Below are 16,496 nucleotides of genomic sequence, written 5' to 3' on the forward strand. Positions count from 1 at the left end.
AAATGAAATGCAGGAAAGAAATCCGCTCTTATCTCCATGGTGCGGCCCTTTCAGCAGATGTCACTGTTTACTGAGATTAAAACTCGTGTGAGTGGACTGCTGCACTCTGAATATCTCCTCTTCATTCTCTAATCTATCTTTATGCATGGCTTCCTCTCATCCTCTGGGGAAAAAAACAAAAAAACAAGTGCTGCAGATAAACTGTCCTCATATGAGCTCAGCACAGTCCAACCACCACTTTTAGTACCTGTGATATTTGAGATCAGATATTTACTGTGAGACCTGATGAGCTGGTGAAAGAGATGGGATGGGGGGAACTGTGTACATAGACGTATTACCAAGCAAGCCCTTGATCTCTTACATTTATATCAGAAGGGAAACGCCAAATGCTGGAATCAAGCAAATATGGAAGGATATACAGAGGAAAATGCAAGTAATTGAATGTGGGAGATGGGAGTGATTTGGCAATCGCATGCTTTAAATGAAACGGAATGGGTATGTGTTTGCTTGGACTGTTAAAAACAAACACTCAGAGAGACACACTCATCTACACTGGCATCGCAGCATGTGCACACACAGTGATACATACTCATTAGCACAAAACACCTACTCTGAAACATCTAAGAGCCTCTCTGAGGTGCTTATAATGGCAACTAATCTGTCAGTGAGACCCGAGCTTTCCGACTGTCAAATAAAACTTGGAGGGTTGAAAGGGTTAGCGTATACTGTTATTCTTTTGGTCGAATTGCCTTTTCATAACAGCATCGTTGGATGTTAGCTTACAGCAGCTCTGAAGCTAAATAATCACTAAATGAGCAGTTTCAACATGAGGGAGCAAAGTTTATGTAGTAGGGTGAGATGTAATCTTATTTAGCCCAAGTATTTGACAGTATGCATCTGCGGTCATGTATGTAAACACAAACTTAACACACAGACTTCTCCAAATGTAAGATCATGGCAGAAGAGCTCCAAATTCACTCCTACCTAAATGCAAGCAATGTAAGATTGGGACAAACCCAAATCTTTCAACTTTTTTTATGATTTTTTACAACAAGAGGCTGCGACTTGTGTAGGGAAGAGTTATCATCAATCTCTGTATTTTAACTCCTGTCAGGTGTGTAAAGTTTTTTGTGACAACAAAAAATCTTCTTAAATCCTACTTTTACCTGGCATGCAACCAGTAGCCATACTAAGTTAGCAACTAGCTTGTGGCTAAAGATGCCGAAAAGCTTGATAAGTAATTTTCTAGACAAACTCTAGAACTTGAACTAAATGCATATGTTGTCATTTAAAGCCAAAAAAACAAGCTGTACACCATTAGCCTAACAGTTGGAAGACTAAGCTAAGTTAAGCTAACTTAACTTGCTGGTAAGACTGAAAAGAGGTCATTGTAACCTGTTAAATCTGGTATCCTCTTTATTTTAGCTTAATTAGATATGATGCATTAGCCAAACATCTTTTTTTTAACTTTTTTTATAATGTTCTACTATAATAATAAAATAATTTAGATATGTTTATAATACCCTTTGTTTATTTGTTTATCTGGATTCTAACATCTAATATGTTACATATGTTATTTCAATAAAACTAATGAAACCCTTAAAACTTAATCCTAAAAACATATTTTGTTAAATCCTACTTATAATTAGAAAAATTAGATGACACATCTTCCCTCCTTCAAGGTGATTTCTTTGGATTTCTGCTATTGTTGCAGGACAGGGTCAAAATGACCAACCATGGCAGTTGTGAGGGGAATGAATGATGCAAGTGGTTCTAGTAGAGCCTCATTAGCTAAAGTGAATGATAACTATTTACTGAAACATCAGCTTTTTTACTGTTCAGTGCACTTTTATGCAATCTAGTAATCATCAGTTTATAAGATACTAAAATATAAAACCATATAGCATTGTGTATCAGGTGATTTTTTTAAAGTATTCCTATAGGGCAGCAAATTATATTTGCCCTATTTATTAATATCTGTAATGAGTTTTCAATAATAAGCGACTGGGCATTTAAAGCTAATGTGTTTGTACAATCTTTCTGCACATGTTTAATAATTTCCCCTTTTTCTATCAGTAACAAACATCTCAACGTGACTCAAGCTGACAGAAAAAAGGGCCGGCACAAACTGGCTAAGATTAGCTGGCAAACTTTATCCTTTAAATTAGTTTGAGGCTTGCATTTGTTTTTAAAAGATGTCAAAAAATGTGACAATCCAACCACGTTGATGAAGTTAATATTAAAAAATGTGTGAGCTCGGCCAATCGGATGTCCTCTAACTGGTTCATTATGTTCCACTTGTTCCACACTGATAGCAGAGGACTATTGATCGACTGTTGTTAATTAAAAGATGAACTAGATTAAATAGCTCACTGAAAAAGACCACAATCATCCAATATTACATTAAAAAAAAGTTCTATTTAATTCTCAGGTATTCTTGAAGTGTAAAACAGTTCCACTCCTTCTGGAGCATGCTTCCTTTTGTTAATCAGACTCTCTAGACTTATCACAATGAGGTTAATACAAAGCATAACCATTAAAACAAAAGAAATCTAATGCATGAGTGTTGTCTGTTTGAAGGTAATAAAAGTGCATAAATGAACTAAATATCAATTGGACCAGTCTAAGGACTATTTTTTATGCACTCCATTCCAGCACACAGCTGTCAGCCAACTAACAAACAAAGTAGAGAAGGTAGATGCAGGAAAAAATAACTTCCTGACAAAGCCAAAAAAAAGTTAGACATTGACGAAGCTCTGACAGGTTTGAAAGGGGAGGGAGGAAACCTGGAGGCACGAAAGGATGAAGAGAAAAAAAACCCTCAGTCTGACAAAAGAACACACACAAATCTAAATCTGCGCTTACATATAGACATGCATAGTTACACAAATCCAAATTGGCAGGTGAGACAAGATGAAATGCCTCTCAACACACCATAGGTGACACTGTTGAACCATGTTTTGAGGTGACAGAGCACAAAACAGAAGAAGAACGAGTGGAAAGGGGATGTAAAGAAGTACTTTCAAAAAACTGGAGGCAAAGAAGAGAAAGCAAGAGAGAGAGGGGGGAGAAAGGCCATTGAGAGTGGAGGAAAAACTTGATGGAATCAGAGTTGTTTATTTTTCCCACCATCACTTTGTGCCCCATGACTGTCAGAGCTGCCACTATGTGTGAAAGACTCGTCTGCTGTGCTGGAACCACTGAAATGTCAGTACCAATAGCGTTCAGTGGGGGGCAATACAAAGCTGAATGAGCGGTGGAAGACTCCTCCGCAGTCATTTCTCCTCTGTTTCTCTGCAGCTTCAGCATGTGAAGAAAATGTTTCATTCTGAACAGGAACTGTTGTCCCTAACATTACTTGCAGCTATATTTTTATGGGATGCTGGATAGTGCCTCATCCAAAATGACATCTATCTAATTTATAGAAGTCTATGTATAAAAAAAGGAGAAGGCTCATTATATTTTTGTTCTTCATCTTTCATTAAAATGCTTAACAATTTTGTGTGTAGACTAAAAATGTTCACAACATATTTATCTAGTTTATCGAAATGTTCTGTAACAGCTGCTTTCAAAGAAGTTCTAAATGTCGCGTTTCATTAAAATAATCAGTTTTTCTCTGTCTATATTCATCTATCTGCTTGGAACAATCTGCAATTGTTATTCATTATTTAACTATTTAAGGTTGTGCAAAAAAACCAGATTCATGATGTTTTGAATTTTAGCTTATGTTAGCAGCTCTATCCTGCTGTGTAATGAGTAATAATGCCATTGTACACGTTACACGATACTTTAATCGTTTGCCTTGGTCATACAGTGTTAGCTATTAGCATGATACTATATAGTCTTTAATAAGCTTGAATGATGTTTTCACTTTTTAAAGGTGCCTGTTTACAGGTGAGTCATATTTCAACAGGAAACTGTTTTCAACCAAACTATACAGCTATTATAGGTTTAGCATTAGTGCAAACAAAATTGCTAGCAATAATCATCATTATGTCATGAAACTTTGCTAGTTTAGGTGTAGTCTCAACCAGCCATTATGCAATACTTACTTACTACTACTTACTAATACTTACTAATTAGGGCCCGAGCACTGAGAGTGCGAAGGCCCTATTGTATCTGCTCCGTTTCTTATTATTATTATTATTATTATTATTATTATTATTATTATTATTATTATTATTATTATTATTATTCACCCCAAACAAGGGCCTTTTTGAGGGCCTAAACATGCTCAAAAACTCATGAAATTTTGCACACATGCCAGGTCTGGTGAAAAATTTTGTATTTTAATGGTTTTACATATGAGCACTGGGAAATGGCTCTACAGCGCCACCTATGCCTTGTTAAATGCAGCCCTACGACCACATCGTTTCAGCTACATGTATGAAATTTGGCACACATGTGTATCATGCCAAGACGAACAAAAAAGTCAGTGGGCCCATTGACGCAAACCCAACAGGAAGTCCGCCATTTGGAAGAGAAGGTGACATTTTGGCTCTAATTTTGCCATTTCCATGCCTCGAACTTTTGCGAACTCCTCCTTGGGGTTTCATTTCATAACCTTCAAATTTGGACAGTGTCAACTACACCCTTGTGCCATGTTAAATTGCGGAGCTTTTGAGTTTTCACAATACTATGAGGCCGTGGCGCCATGGCGAATTTCGATGACTCGCCATGAAAATCTTATTGCCTCTCATTCTGTCATACATGTTCCGATCTGGACCAAAGTGAACACATATGATAAGGCTCCACCCCTGAACATATTTCAACTGCCATATTTGACATTAAGGACAGCGCCACCTAGTGGGAACAGGAAATGTCATGTTTTACACTTTGGGGATACAGTATGGTGATGGGTGACATCTGCAGCCTCAAATTTCTCCAGGAAAGCCTTAAGGAGTTGGTCTTGGGTTACAGTGAAAACTGTGAGTTTTCGCGAAAGGGTGTGACCCCAGCAGCATGGCGAACTTTGATGTCACGCCATGAAGAAACAAATTAGTATAACTCAATGAAATCCAGTCTGATCAGTACCAGACTTTACAGGCATGATGTCAGACGCGCCCTGAACAGATTGATGTGCCCATTGTCGGAAATACGGACAGCGCCACCTAGTGGCAACAGGAAATGTCATGGCTTTAATTTTGTTGTACTGATTTTCACAGGTTCATCGTGGCCACCTCAAAAGCGGTGAATATCACCATCAGTCCCTCGTGATGCTTCAGTGCAAAAATTGTGACTTGAAACTGAACGGCGCACCCTGGTGGCAACGCTGTTCACGATGAAAGATGAAGTGGCTTTTGAGGGTCTTGGCAAGTTTATAGAGGCTTGAAATTTGGCACACACCTCCAATGTGACGAAGGCTTTGTGGTTATGTGATCATTTTCATTGAATAGTGCAAAATGGCTCCACAGCGCCCCCTACAAAATTTCAAAACATCAGCCCCAGCTCTGTGTTTTATGTATGAGTCTGAAACCTGGTAAGCTTATAGGAGATATCAAGATGTACAAAAAAGTCTCTTGGAGCAATATCCCAAATCTAACAGGAAGTCAGCCATTTTAAAATTAATGTGTAATTTTTGTGACATTTTCCCCTCTTTCCAGGCACCGTTCTTTGACGAACTCCTCCAAGGGATTTCATCATATTGAACCAATCTCCAGTGTGTGGAATCTAAAGACCTTTGTGATGTTAAATTGCGAAGGTTTTTACGTTCAGGGAAACGGGGTGGTCATGGCGGCACGTGGAGTTTCAGTCACTCGCCAAAAAGCAGTAATCTGCTGTCACTCAAAATCAAAATGTCCAATATGTCCCAAAGGTCGCAGGCGTGATGAGACTCGAGCTCGGAAATGTTTGTTATGCCATTTGTACATAATGGTTAGAGCGCCACCTAGTGGGACGACTATAATCATGATTGAATGAGATGAAATGTTAGCTGGTGGTTGAATGCATGAATTTCATCAATGTGACATCAGATCGGAGGTGCTGGTTGTAGGTGTTGGGCGTAGCTCGACGCGATGGGGTGCGAGGGCCCTCATAACGCTGCTTGCAGCTTTAATTATTATTATTATTATTATTATTATTATTATTATTATTATTATTATTATTATTATTCACCCCAAACAAGGGCCTTTTTGAGGGCCTAAACATGCTCAAAAACTCATGAAATTTTGCACACATGCCAGGTCTGGTGAAAAATTTTGTATTTTAATGGTTTTACATATGAGCACTGGGAAATGGCTCTACAGCGCCACCTATGCCTTGTTAAATGCAGCCCTACGACCACATCGTTTCAGCTACATGTATGAAATTTGGCACACATGTGTATCATGCCAAGACGAACAAAAAAGTCTGTGGGCCCATTGACGCAAACCCAACAGGAAGTCCGCCATTTGGAAGAGAAGGTGACATTTTGGCTCTAATTTTGCCATTTCCATGCCTCGAACTTTTGCGAACTCCTCCTTGGGGTTTCATTTCATAACCTTCAAATTTGGACAGTGTCAACTACACCCTTGTGCCATGTTAAATTGCGGAGCTTTTGAGTTTTCACAATACTATGAGGCCGTGGCGCCATGGCGAATTTCGATGACTCGCCATGAAAATCTTATTGCCTCTCATTCTGTCATACATGTTCCGATCTGGACCAAAGTGAACACATATGATAAGGCTCCACCCCTGAACATATTTCAACTGCCATATTTGACATCAAGGACAGCGCCACCTAGTGGGAACAGGAAATGTCATGTTTTACACTTTGGGGTACAGTATAGTGATGGGTGACATCTGCAGCCTCAAATTTCTCCAGGAAAGCCTTAAGGAGTTGGTCTTGGGTTACAGTGAAAACTGTGACTTTTCGTGAAAGGGTGTGACCCCAGCAGCATGGCGAACTTTGATGTCACGCCATGAAGAAACAAATTAGTATAACTCAATGAAATCCAGTCTGATTAGTACCAGACTTTACAGGCATGATGTCACACCCGCCCTGAACAGATTGATGTGCCCATTGTCAGGAATATGAAGAGCGCCACCTAGTGGGAAGAGGAAATGTCATGTCTTACACTTTGTTGTACTGATTTTCACAGGTTCATAGTGGCCACCTCAAAAGCGGTGAATATCACCATCAGTCCTTGATGATGCTTTAGTGCAAAAATTGTGACTTTAAACTGAACGGCGCACCCTGGTGGCAACGCTGTTCACCATGAAAAATGAAGTGGCTTTTGAGGGGCTTGGAAAGTTTATAGAGGCTTGAAATTTGGCGCACTCCTCCATTGTGCTTAAGGCTTTGTTGTTATGTGATCATTTTCATTGAATAGCGCAAAATGGCTCCACAGCGCCCCCTACAAAATTTCAAAACCACAGCCCCAGCTCTGTGTTTTATGTATGAATCTGAAACCTGGTAGGCTTATAGGAGATATCAAGATGTACAAAAAAGTCTCTTGGAGCAATATCCCAAATCCAACAGGAAGTCAGCCATTTTAAAATTAATGTGCAATTTTGGCGACATTTTCTCCTCTTTTCAGGCTTCATACTTTGACGAACTCCTCCAAGGGATTTCATCATATTGAACCATTCTCCAGTGTGTGGAATCTAAAGACCTTTGTGATTTTAAATTGCGAAGCTTTTTACGTCCAGGGAAACGGGGTGGTTATGGCGGCACTTAGAGTTTGAATCACTCGCCAAAAAGCAGTAATCTGCTGTCACTCAAAAACACAATATCCAATCTCTCCCAAAGGTCGCAGGCGTGATGAGACTCGAGCTCGGAAATGTTTGTTATGCCATTTGTACATAATGGTTAGAGCGCCACCTAGTGGAACGACTAACTAATCATGAATGAATGAGTTGAAATGTTAGCTGGTGGTTAAATGCATGAATTCCATCAATGTGACATCAGATCGGAGGTGCTGGTTTTAGGTGTTGGGCTTGGCTCGACGTGCCGGGGGTGCGAGGGCCCTCATAACGCTGCTTGCAGCTTTAATTAATAATTACTACTGCCAGTGAACACTATGTACTGTACGTGGTGTTAGCTCAGCTCAAATGTTTAGTACCCTGAAAAGCTAAAAGACCTTTTTAAACTGCTATTTAAGCAGTTATAACATTGATTAAGATCTATTGTTTACTGACTGTTTACTGGCTGTTTGTTGGTGCTTGCAATCAGTGCATCCCTGCTTCTGTCTGTAAAATAGCTACTGTCTTACATTTTTGTATTTTCAACCATTCCTCAAAGAGGATGCGGTTATTGAAGCTGCTGACTGTTACATGTAGGGGAGCCTGCAAAATGATTTTTTTAACTCATTAACAAGGAAGCATTTCAACAATAGATCCTGCTCTTTCAGATACATTGCTAATGTAATGATACCAATTTTACTGCATCGTGAAAAGGCTCGTCATGTAAAATCAACGAATGTTCCCACAAAGAGGATTTTGAGAGTGTACAAATCTCAAGGCAAATAAGGAGGCAGTTTAATTTCATTGCTTTAACCACGAAAAATTCAGTCAGAAAGCACAAACTGTAATAACATTCAGTGAAACTCTCTCAGTGACCTTTTCCTCAGAAATGGCAATATAATATTCAATAGATATGATAGGCTCAGAAGGATCAGATTGACATTTGTTTATCTCAGTCTTCCTCCGTTTCTGTTTCTGTCTCTACTCATCTCATGTTACATCATGACACAAGCCCAAAATGCTGCATTTCTATTTTGAGCGGGCACAAATGTCATTGCCCCGATGCCTCGCTGAAATGCCTGCTGTTTTATTTTGAAAAAGAAAAGTAACTTTCATATGGTCTCTGATCCATGAATGCCAACACATAACCTTTTGCAACTGGCCGTTATTTCAGCGTTCACTTATTCAGTGAGGGTTAAATCAAACCCAACTTTTATCCCTGTGATTTCTAAGTACTCTAGCTAATCTACTTTAACCCTCATCCTAAACCAAACCCTAAGTATTTAAAGAGACTACCAAAGATTTGGTGTGTGTAGCAACGAGTGTTTGTTGAGACAGACAGGGTTGGGTTAGAGGTTAAAGTACTTTTTAGAAATGAGTTCATATTTAGACAAATGCTCACTCACGCCACATACAAATGTATCTGAAAATAACTAATAAATTCATTTGGAAATTAAGCCTCTGTCAACTTTTGATCTCCCTTCCTGTTTATATTTGGGCCCGGCTCCCCCCATTAGTCTGCATTCGACTTCTAAATCTTTCATTAACGTCAGGTCCACGAAGGTTGCCGCTTTCCTTTCCCCTTGTAGTTTGAACTGTTAAAATTTTCATAGGACCTCTTTCTTTTCTCTCCATTTTCTAAAAACTGATTCAACAAGAGAATGATGCAGACAAAAAAAATCCCCAGATGAGTGAGAGAGAGATTCTGTGTTCGATTTAAAGGGAAAGACTGAGTGCTGCACTTTTACATAATGTACTGAGACACTCATAATGAAGATGATAATTGTTGCTAACTGCAGGTCTAAACACTGATATGTTTTATATGTTTTTGTAATAAAACTTAATTCGTGATCATTTGTTCTCTTAAAATGTTGCTTCAGGGAAATTTGATTGCATTGCTTTTTCAGATTTTTTTTCAGCACAATGAATTCTTCAACTGCACAAAAACCCGAAAAACTCAACTGAAATGAGCGACACTTCCACGTGGAAGTGTAGAGAGATTCCATTACCAGATAGCTTTGAGTAAATTGCATAAAAGAAATTACTCGGCAATAAGCACCCAAAAAAGCTATGAAAAAAACCTCACATTTGGGTGCAGGGTCCATTTGGTGATTTGACGTGTGCGACTGTGGCAGCGCATGGAGCAGAACTGAGAAGTAGGTCATCCCCATTGACCTGGCTCACATAATAAGCATATACACTGCATGTGTGTGTCACTTTATGATCTCGCTGTTCCAATTTGCTCTTAACTCAGAGAGGCAGAAAATAGCAAACACACAGCGAAATGTTAGAACCGAGCGAAAGAGGGCAAAGCATCAGAAGCCGAGCCAAAACATGACGATATCTGGCTGTCAGCCTTTTTAATGTTACATTTTACACGCCGCAAAGTCTTTTCCTGCTCAAACTTCAAAATGGAAATTGAATCTGTAATAGATTCAAAATGCGCTCAGGGTAAAGGTGACCAGAACCTGTCCGCGTTGGATTGTCAGGTACCATTTTGCCTAAACTGCCCACAAACATCGCCTACTTTAGCAACTGGGACAGAGAGAGAAAAAGAAGCAGCTCTCAATTATTCACATTTTTATAAAAAAGCTGAATAAATTATTTACATTTTTGTGAGCTCTTCAGTGCAACCTCTACTTGGCTTCGCTTTTTTGCCAACATCTAAACCATTTGACACCTCACATACACCAATATGTCAAAGAATTTTAAAGATCCCTCAAATGTTTATGTTTTTCCCTGAATTGCAAATCCTATAATCTGGTTTCATAGGAGGGCTGGAGAGCTAGAGAGATTAACCCTCAACCTCGTGCGGTTGTTGAGAACAAGGAGCCTTTTCGGGGGCTTTCTCTCCTTGCTAAGGTCAGAGGAGATTAATATTAACTGTGCACAACCAAATGTTTTAAATTACACAGATTTTTTATTAAATGTAAAATCTAAGTAAATGTTTTGAACTTCCTCTTTTTGTTTAAACGTTCTACTTAATATACAATTTCATTGTACTTGGCCATCAATAATTAACGGTCACATCCAGGAAGCTCTGGAATTCCAGGTCCAAATTATTACATTAGCTAAAATATTTAGTAGTGCTACAAGTGTTGCATTATGTTCATACTTTATATCAGAATACATGCCTCAATACTGTGCTCAGTTACTAAAGTATGTTGCAGTGTCCGTGACTTTCACCATGACAAAACTGTAAAAAGTAGCATTTTATAATAAACTTACAAATTAAAATGTAAATTCTGTTAACTGAGAATTGTTGAGCTGATACATCATCATGTTACATAGTATCTTCCTGCATCCAGCATTTTTCTACAATGTTTTCCTGCACTATTAGCCTTCTGGCTCGTCTTGTATGTAATAAATCTTGAAGTCCAAGGAAATTAATTTTATATATTCAACAGCCTTGCTCACAGGTGTAGTTGTCATGAGTCCAAATAGGACAGAGGACAAAAAAGTTGGGTGAGGAACATGCCCAGAGTTGAAGCTAACGAAGTCCAAACAAATCAGTTCGCTAAATGTAAAAAAAGCTTTTTGAGTGTTCAAGGGAGGATTAGAACTCAAAATCTTTTTCCCATTTCCTTTCCTTCCTTCCTTCTACCTCCCTAACTTCTCCTTCATGTTCACTACAGTATGAGACTGGATATTTAACAAGTTACCAACAGTAGCAGTTGCCACACGCACGCACATACTCAAAGCTTTTGTCTGATTCCAGATACCCTGCCATGCTGATCCCTAACCAGCTTCCTACAATACTGGCTGTGACCAATCCCGGCCTTTCATGTTTCGAAGCGGTCAGTCACACCTAACAGGATTGGCTGGTGATAGTCTGGGATGCAGAGGCTATTAGTGATTATAATAAAGGGTGACATTTGTGAATGTGGTGTGGGTGCGTGTGTGAGCCGGTGCGTGTGTGGCAGGGTCTGTCTGGGATCTCACTTGTGTGACCCAGATTGGGTACAGTGGCGCATGTGAAAATGGAGGGCGGTAGGGGGGCGGAGATTATGTTAACAACTCAAAAGCTGCTGTTGTCAAGGACAGTTTTTGTCAGGGTGAATGATCTGTACTCTCCCACCGCATGCAAACATGCAAAGGTGCCTTTATCATCTATTAGTAAAGGATTTCTATATCCTATATAACTTTTAAAACCTGGTGATCTCAACATATTGTCCATAAATTCATGCAATAAACAAATGTAAAACATTTTATGGAAAATTAATCGCAAAATCCTCACTGTGTGCCTAAACAGTTAGCGCTGTTTTAGGCTCTGTGGCCAAAGGTTCAACAATAAGCATGTGTAATCAGCAGCTCTAACCACTTTGTTTTTGATTTTTTTCTACTCTCAACTCTAAATGATGTCACAGGGGTTATCGCTAATGTGGTCTGCCAATTAGAAGAAAGTTGGCTTAAAGGAAAGGGAAAGGCAGCTAAAACACTCAGAGATGAAGTGGATGACTGCGCCAAGGCTCATCATACATGAACAAGCGTCATTTTGAACTTTGAATCACGGAATGTGACTTTAGTAGAGTCCAAGAGCAAAAATACAGAGCTGAGAGTGTAATAGTCATCTTTTTGAATTGGGGTAGAAAAAAACACCCTACACTTAGCTGGAAACAAAATGTCACACTTTTCTGACACCTTTTGATAATCACACATCACACTAGCTTGAATTCACACTGTAATAGAATTCACCGCAGCAACAGTTCAGTTAAGTGCCATTTACTGTCCCATCCTTAAAAGCTGATGCACTTCAACGTTACTTCTGGTTCACTTTTCAAACTGTACAGTAAGATCCTCAGTTGGCTATTTGACATAAGACTGACTGCAGAAAAGAGAGCACTCACTGAACCCTCATATGCTGCATTTCCAGACACTACAGGTTTAGTTAATGTCTTCTTCCATGAGCACAATTATTCTATAATGCCTTAATGCTGCCTCAAAATGTGTGCTTCGGATCCCCTAGTGGAGATGAAAGTGATTAAACTGTGGTTATGCCCTGAAGTGCTAAATTATCATAGCAACTTTGATTGGATAATGAAATGTTTTCGATGTGAAAATGGCCCCAGAGAGCTGGTAAAGATTAGGTAAGCGAGTGTTTGCATGCATGAACAGAGCACTAGTGGGATAAACACCACTCATGCAGCATTTGCATGACTCATGCAGTGTAGCATGCAAAAAGATCTTGTTTTCGGGAACTATTCAGGGCAATTAAGATTACAGATGCAAAATATCCGTCTTATCGAGTTATATTTACATGTTATTAAGGCTTTCCTACATAAAACAATGAATATCTTATAGTTGTGCACAGATCTCTCTGTGGAAAAACTCAGATTTTCTTTTGTGTTTGAAGATTTTTAACTTGTTGGAAATTAGGATTTCATCTTGTTGAGAATTTGTTAAGTTGTTGTCAAGCAGTCACCTTGGACGTCTGCTTCTTCAAGAAAAAGCTGATTACTTCTATATAAATTCAGTTTAACCTGCCTGAAATGCCTAAATGACCCTGTTCCACAGGGCACCTTGTGTCATGACACCAGAGATGTGGAATATGCTAACAATTATACTAGATTTTTAATACAAGGCTTCAAGTCATCTGTGTTTATGTTGAACTAGAAGGTTAGGAATGTCAAAAAGCATGATGGTATTCAACCTATCCAAGACCTCAAGAATGATGGATATTCCAAACACATCTGCCGAGCCGCAGCTGATTGAGTAAGTCCCTTGATGCGTATCAAATGTCCGCAATGTTTTTTCAGAACCGAACACCCCAACCTGACACCTGTGAAGGGGTGTTTTTTCAGGCAGCATGCTGAGAGGATCACTGATTTTGCCTTCCATTAGTAAAACTGAAACGTCATGTTACATAAACAATTTAAAAGCAGTGCTGATCTTTGGGATCTTCATTTTTGTTTCTTTTTAATACTCTGAGAAAGTATGACCTACTTGAGGATGGCTCCAAAAGTTAATTCATGCTGCCCACATAAGACAAAGACTCCAACCTACCAAGACTCTAATGCATACCTAAGAGTGAGTTGATGGATGCCAGTTGAAGTGACAAAATTATAAAGACATTTTAAGAAAAAAATTTTAAACAGAAAATGTTTACAAAGTTTACAAAGACTGAAAGCAGCATTTAGAACTTGGGAGAGGTTAACTCAGGGCATTCAGATTTTTAATGCATGGCAGAAATCATTGTGTGCCAACAAAGGCAACTGTACCTGATTGCTGCCTGCTAGCTTTACCTCCTGCTAACCTAAGTCGCTGAACTGGACTTCTGAACACACTTAGCATTTTGAATACAATGATGTGACAAACTACATTGTTTTCTATGTTGCTAAACCAGAAAGTCTGCTTGAATTTTGGTGTAGCATATTCAATATGTTACTTAGCACTGATTAGTAGTTATCTTTAAAGCTTGCTAATCTAACTGCTTAGCATTCGCTATTAATGTGATAACTTCTGGTTCCAGAAAGCCAAGATGGCAACAACTATGATGCTGGAATAATTAGAAATCCATAGGTGACAATATCAGTGAGTGTAGTCACATGGCTATTTAGTATTTAGTATTTATTTATTTATTGTCATTGTCAAGAACAATGAAATTGCGTTTGGGGCTTCCATACAACCCAAAAAAATGAAGAAAATAATAAATACCCCTTAAAACCCAAGTGTACATATTTAACCCAGTGTGACTCCAATGCAATAAGACAATCCTTAGCAATAATGTTCGTAGAAATTCAGACAAAGACCTGAGAAACATGACAAAATGTTTCTCAGGCTATGTCCATCTTTTACAGTCTATGGATTTAGTTTAGGTTTTGTGTTTTTATTATTTCATGGTGAAATAGTCAAAGGTTCTTAGCTGATAATATGTGGAATCAAATGACCCAAAAAGCAAAAAAAAATGCCATTAACAATGTGCAAAGAGACTTACAGAAATTGAACTGATTTGTTTAAGGATGCTAGATTAAATCTTTAGATTTTATCCGTAAAATTTCAGGCTGTTTTTATCATAAATTTGACCACACTAACATCACTCTGCTCCATACTACAGACTCTTATCAGTATATTTTTTAGTTATGATTTCCAAATTCACCAGGCAATACAACAACTACTTGTTCAGCGGGGAAGCATCATGCAGAATGTGTGGCCACTCATTAATTTAGTCAGAGAAGCAAAACTGTCATTTACATTTAGCGAACGAGACAAGGATTTAGATGTTGAAGAAGAGTTCGACTTCAATTATTTATTTATTTATTTTCATTTTTCTTCTTCCATTTCTCTGTGTTTCTGTTCAGAAAGATTCAGTATCACAGGTTTTACTGACCATATTGCCACATTAGTGGAAAGTTATTTGCAGTGCTGGGTCACTGCACCGTGGTATAATCCTCCACTCAACCTTTTAGTATGAACATGAATTATTTCGACTGCAGATCAGACAAAAAGGCTACACTTCAGCCTCCATTAAGTAGAACAAACTGTGTAATAGCCTGATAGTCGTACAAGCATTGTCAATTTCATATTTATATAGTTAAAATTTTGAAACTTGTCTAATACCACACTGCAGCACACTGTTGAGGCTCCTGACAACTTTAAAATAAAAAGTTTGAGGAACCACTTATCCTCTCCACAGGACTGCACAAGCTGCCAACTCTCACTGAACCGATTGTGCTCATTGTCACCGTTTCTGATGTTTCCATAGCAACATTGCACTCTCATCTTATCCAGTGGGTGATTAAAGAACGCACTGGGGTGGATAAAATGAACTGATCTGGAGTGGAAATAGAGCGAGAATGAGAGAGAGAGAGAAAGGAATCCAGTATGTCTTGTCCCTTTTGAAGCGTGTTTAGATAGCAATTAGCAGTTCACCCCTCGAGCGTCTGAAGTAGGCAACTGCTGACGCTTTGAAGATCAAATTAACCAATTACGGGCAGATAAGACTCTCAGGAGTTCTACCTCCCCGTTTTATCATGGATACTACATGCTTGTGAGATAACAGAATATTTAGGGAGTAGCACTGCTGTCTGCTTGTCACGGCATTAGCCACCAAAGTTTTTCTGGAATACTATTTTTTCTTCTGATCAAAGCGTTATTGTACTTTCTTTGAAGCTAGGTCATATGAAGTGCTTTTCCATAATCGGTACCTGTACCTGCAGCATGCCCCCACTTTGGAGAAACTAAGTAGTGTGCTGCTTTATACACTGTTGCTAGCAAAGCCTATTTTAGCACTAACAAAATAACAGCAACCTAACCACCAAAATCAATATCCTAATTGTACTTTTGTAGTGCTTTACCTTAGACTCCGATCATTCAAGGATTTTAGAGATCCTCATCAACTGGTGCCATGATTGGTTAGACTTTTTAACAGATTCAAATGGACTTAGTGTTACGACTCCTAGTGAAGACACATGCAAAGTACAGCGGTCTTGAGTTTTGGTGATATTGATTAGTCTGACACTTGCAGTAATTAGCAGATACAGTATCTGTCTGTGCATTGCACTCAACAGTTTATGGATACAGCTGGCTAACCACGCTTGCAAACATTAGTTGATAATTGAGCACATTACTCTCTTGTCCAAATATGCTAACTTCAGGCTAAGTAAAAGAAAACAACATGGAAACAGCCAAAAATGTTAAATTTGAGGAACTTTGACGAACTCTGATGTCAAACACTGACTTTGGGCTCCAGAGTGGTTAGGCTACGAGTGGAAAAATTATGTAACCAAACAGCTTCAGAAAAGGTAAAGTCTAAAACAAAAGTAAAATAGTTTAAAAAAAACCAAACATGTTTCCTAACTTGAGGCCCTAACTACCTCAGGAGAAGACAACAATAA

At 38.7% G+C, this 16,496-nt stretch overlaps 1 protein-coding gene across 2 annotated transcripts in view; it reads right to left on the minus strand.

The window, feature by feature from the left end:
• The window catches only part of LOC113015681 (E3 ubiquitin-protein ligase Midline-1-like), a 93,012-nt gene that overhangs the window by 44,596 nt on the left and 31,920 nt on the right, over positions 1–16,496 (minus strand). The window lies entirely within an intron of this gene.

This window comes from Astatotilapia calliptera, chromosome 23 (assembly GCF_900246225.1).
Source record: "Astatotilapia calliptera chromosome 23, fAstCal1.2, whole genome shotgun sequence".
NCBI classification, from domain to species: Eukaryota; Metazoa; Chordata; class Actinopteri; order Cichliformes; family Cichlidae; genus Astatotilapia; species Astatotilapia calliptera.